We start from the raw sequence: 5476 nt of genomic DNA, 5'->3' as shown, positions 1-5476 counted from the left end.
GAGTTTGAATGGAGAAAAACTGGAGGAAGTAAAGTGTTTTAGATATCTGGGAGTGGATCTGGCAGCGGATGGAACCATGGAAGCGGAAGTGGATCATAGGATGGGGGAGGGGGCGAAAATTCTGGGAGCCTTGAAGAATGTGTGGAAGTCGAGAACATTATCTCGGAAAGCAAAAATGGGTATGTTTGAAGGAATAGTGGTTCCAACAATGTTGTATGGTTGCGAGGCATGGGCTATGGATAGAGTGGTGCGCAGGAGGATGGATGTGCTGGAAATGAGATGTTTGAGGACAATGTGTGGTGTGAGGTGGTTTGATCGAGTAAGTAACGTAAGGGTAAGAGAGATGTGTGGAAATAAAAAGAGCGTGGTTGAGAGAGCAGAAGAGGGTGTTTTGAAATGGTTTGGGCACATGGAGAGAATGAGTGAGGAAAGATTGACCAAGAGGATATATGTGTCGGAGGTGGAGGGAACGAGGAGAAGAGGGAGACCAAATTGGAGGTGGAAAGATGGAGTGAAAAAGATTTTGTGTGATTGGGGCCTGAACATGCAGGAGGGTGAAAGGAGGGCAAGGAATAGAGTGAATTGGAGCGATGTGGTATACTGGGGTTGACGTGCTGTCAGTGGATTGAATCAGGGCATGTGAAGCGTCTGGGGTAAACCATGGAAAGCCGTGTAGGTATGTATATTTGCGTGTGTGGACGTATGTATATACATGTGTATGGGGGTGGGTTGGGCCATTTCTTTCGTCTGTTTCCTTGCGCTACCTCGCAAACGCGGGAGACAGCGACAATGCAAAAAAAAAAAAAAAAAAAAAAAAAAAAAAAAAAAATATATATATATATATATATATATATATATTTTTTTTTCTTATACTTTGTCGCTGTTTCCAGCACATCCATCCTCCTGCGCACAACTCTATCCATAGCCCACGCCTCGCAACCATACAACATTGTTGGAACCACTATTCCTTCAAACATACCCATTTTTGAAATATATATATATCGAGGATGTAAGGCATGTGTACGTGTAGGAAGAGAGGAAAGTGATTGGTTCTCAGTGAATGTAGGTTTGCGGCAGGGGTGTGTGATGTCTCCATGGTTGTTTAATTTGTTTATGGATGGGGTTGTAAGGGAGGTAAATGCAAGAGTCCTGGAAAGAGGGGCAAGTATGAAGTCTGTTGGGGATGAGAGAGCTTGGGAAGTGAGTCAGTTGTTGTTCGCTGATGATACAGCGCTGGTGGCTGATTCATGTGAGAAACTGCAGAAGCTGGTGACTGAGTTTGGTAAAGTGTGTGGAAGAAGAAAGTTGAGAGTAAATGTGAATAAGAGCAAGGTTATTAGGTACAGTAGGGGTGAGGGTCAAGTCAATTGGGAGGTGAGTTTGAATGGAGAAAAACTGGAGGAAGTGAAGTGTTTTAGATATCTGGGAGTGGATCTGTCAGCGGATGGAACCATGGAAGCGGAAGTGGATCATAGGGTGGGGGAGGGGGCGAAAATTTTGGGAGCCTTGAAAAATGTGTGGAAGTCGAGAACATTATCTCGGAAAGCGAAAATGGGTATGTTTGAGGGAATAGTGGTTCCAACAATGTTGTATGGTTGCGAGGCGTGGGCTATGGATAGAGATGTGCGCAGGAGGATGGATGTGCTGGAAATGAGATGTTTGAGGACAATGTGTGGTGTGAGGTGGTTTGATCGAGTAAGTAACGTAAGGGTAAGAGAGATGTGTGGAAATAAAAAGAGCGTGGTTGAGAGAGCAGAAGAGGGTGTTTTGAAATGGTTTGGGCACATGGAGAGAATGAGTGAGGAGAGATTGACCAAGAGGATATATGTGTCGGAGGTGGAGGGAACGAGGAGAAGAGGGAGACCAAATTGGAGGTGGAAAGATGGAGTGAAAAAGATTTTGTGTGATCGGGGCCTGAACATGCAGGAGGGTGAAAGGAGGGCAAGGAATAGAGTGAATTGGAGTCATGTGGTATACAGGGGTTGACGTGCTGTCAGTGGATTGAATCAAGGCATGTGAAGCGTCTGGGGTAAACCATGGAAAGCTGTGTAGGTATGTATATTTGCGTGTGTGGACGTGTGTATGTACATGTGTATGGGGGGGGGGGGGGCATTTCTTTCGTCTGTTTCCTTGCGCTACCTCGCAAACGCGGGAGACAGCGACAAAGTATAAAAAAAAAAAAAAAAAAAATATATATATATATATATATATATATATATATATATTTTTTTTTATATATATATATACGCCCATATACATACACTGACATATACAGATATACACGCATGTATTTATGCTTGCCTTCATCCATTCATGGCGCTACCCCGCCCAACAGTAAACAGCATCGCTACTCCCTGCTTCAGTGAGTTAGCGCCAGGAAAACAAGACAAAAATGGCCACATTCGTTCATTCTCTCTCTAGCTGTCATGTGTAATGCTCCGAAACCACAGCTTCCTATACAGGCCCCACAGACCTTTTCATAGTTTACCCCAGATGTTTCACTTACCCTGGTTCAGTTCACTGACAGCACAATGACCCCGGTATACCATATCAGTTCCAATTCATGCCTCTAATCCTCCTGTATGTTCTGGCCCCGATCGCTCAAAATCTTTTTTCACTCCATCCTTCCACCTCCAATTTGGTCTCCCACTTCTTGTTCCCTCCACCTCTGCTGACACATATATCATTTTTGCTAATCTTTCCTCATTCTCTCCATATGTCCAAACCATTTCAACACACCCCCTTCTGCTCTCTCAACCACTCTTTTTATTTCCACACATCTCTCTTACCCTTTCATTACTTAATCAAACCCTCACACCACATATTGTCCTCAAGCATTTCATTTCTGACACATCCACCCTTCCCCGTACATCCCTGTCTATAGCCCATGCCTCGCAACCATTTCATATTGTTGGAACTACTATTCCTTCAAACATACCCATTTTTGCTCTCCAAGATAACGTTCTCTCCTTCCACACATTCTTCAATGCCCCCAGAACCTTTGCCCCCTCCCCCACCTTGTGACTCATTTCCGCTTCCATGGTTCAATTCGCTGCTAAGTCCACTCCCAGATCCCTAAAACACTCCAATTTTTCTCCAGTCAAGCTTACATCCCAATTAACTTGTCCTCAACCCTACAGACCGTAATAACCTTGCTCTTATTCACATTTACTCTCAACTTTCTCCTTTCACAAACTTTTCCAAACTTAGCCACCAACCTCTGCAGTTTCTCACTAGAACCAGCTACTAGAGCTGTATCATCAGCGAACAACAACAGGACGCAGTAGGCTGAGAGACAAAAGAGTTTGTGTGTGCTGTGTAAACAATCCTCCCCATCAAACATGTGTCATCTACATCTTACAGTGTTAAGGGTTAAGGCTTCTTGGAGCAGCACAACCTCACACAAAAATCAGTACTGAAAATGTAGGTAAACAGCCTACACCCTTTGTGACCCCTGTAATCCTTTTGTGCTACTGCTCACAGGATAAGCATGGGGTGAACAATAAATTTGCCAGGATTACAGGCACAAATCAATTAGAGTCATTATCTTCCCTCAGACCCCTTTGCTTGTCATGAAGCTCTTCAAGTCACTCAAATCCATTTGGGGTTCCTTGAACTAAAAGATGGAACTCCCTATCACTGAGTGTTTGATCTGAGGGTAAAGCTAGAGGAGATATGCAGACTGGTTCAGAAGGGTTTAAGGAATATCCAAAGTATAAATTTAGCAATGATAAACTAACTAGCTAGCTAAAAAAATGAAATTTGGATAGTAAAGTTTCAGTATTGTTGCAGAGAGGTCATAACACACTGTTCCAGCAATGGAAAGGACCTTATTCCATGCTGGACAGTCAAATGGGTTATAAAACTGAGGTTAGCAGGCAAAGCAAGATTTTTCACACAACTACATAAGAGAAGGGTATTCCATGGACCACTTATGTTGTCAGCAGTAAAGTCTTGTCATTAAGTAAAACCAAAGTTAAAATGTTTAAATAACTTGCACAAGATATAATGAGTTATCATTCTTTTATCAATGAATTCTATAGATGCTGGAAAAGGGTTCTATACTTTCATGTACAAAGGTAGAAGTTTCTGTCAATTAAGAGCCAAGATGAGTGCCAGGTTAATTTTTTATCAAAGTGGCATAACAGGCCTTAACGCTACTGATAAAGATATAGCTCCCTTTAAAGCAGTTAAAGAAAAGGACAGCAAAGCAAGGGCTATCCCCACCCTCTGGCAACACGCATGAAACAGGTAACTTGCAGAACCATAATGTCCGGGGAAAAGTTTTATAAGCAATTCAGAAATTAGAGTGAATTTGAATGTCAGACATCCCCTACTTTTTTTTGTAAGTCATTATTACAATGTAAACTTTGAGATCCACATCTTAATTACTCCATTGTGGAAGGATAATACAACAGCACCTTCTTGTTCCCTTTAAGCAAGCTACACAGAATAATCATTGTCGATGAATTACCACGGTATGGCCGAGGGAAGATCTGTGGTTAAGAAGACAGTGTATCACCATGTTATAGTGATCAGTCAAAAGAATTATTCAATACCAGAAAATGACAGATGATGAAGCTTAATATTGAACATATTGTGTGAACAATGTATTGTTGGAGTTTATTTTGGGCATCAGTAATGCCACTGATAAAGAAATATTTCATGCAATCCAGAGTAATTTGGTGACCTCTATGGTTTTGTCTATTCCCACTTGTTGGTAGCACTGGTGCAAAAGTAAAAGGGTTTTAGGTAGATGCTGTTGAATCCTTCGAGTATTTTAAAACACTATAAACTTGCCTTGAAGCTGCCTCTTGGTTTGAGAGAACAAATTTAAATCTTGCATTCCTACAATTCCTACCCCAGTAGAAGTGCTACTCCAATTTTAACTCATCCTTACACTAAACCAAGGCTTTACCTCAAAGACATTTCCAAACTGTTTCTCCTCCTTTTCCTTAAGCTGTGTTTCACTAAGAGCCAAGACATTCAGATTTCCCTTCTCGTATATCCCACCTATTTCACCATGTTTACACACACACACATTCAGACATTCAAGCCTGAAGATGTGAGGAAGATGAACACTTCTCACTTGGCTCCTGCTCCACTGGCAACTTTTAGAAATTCAAATACAAGAAGAGGAGGCTTCAGGGCCCCCCACTCCAGCCCCTGCATTCTGTAGCAGGCGACTAAGAGGTTCTGTTTATCTTTATTAATGCTTTTCTTTGTCTTATGATACTTAGCTGTACATTTTTCTCATGTTCAAAGTACCTCTTGCTTTCAAAAAATGTCATAAAAGGAGGTGAAAGCATTCTAGCTAATGAAATAAGCTGTTTGATATGACATTCATCAATATTCATATGTTACCATCACCATGCATCTACAATAATCAAGACTTCTGACTAAGCACAAGTGCAGATAAACAGACTTTACCTATGACATCCTGCTGTCAGAGGTTTAAAAGAAAATGAAACCATAC

This window comes from Panulirus ornatus, chromosome 5, assembly GCF_036320965.1.
Source record: "Panulirus ornatus isolate Po-2019 chromosome 5, ASM3632096v1, whole genome shotgun sequence".
NCBI lineage: Eukaryota > Metazoa > Arthropoda > Malacostraca > Decapoda > Palinuridae > Panulirus > Panulirus ornatus.
The sequence above is the reverse complement of the archived record's forward strand: the minus strand, read 5'-3'. Positions refer to the sequence as shown.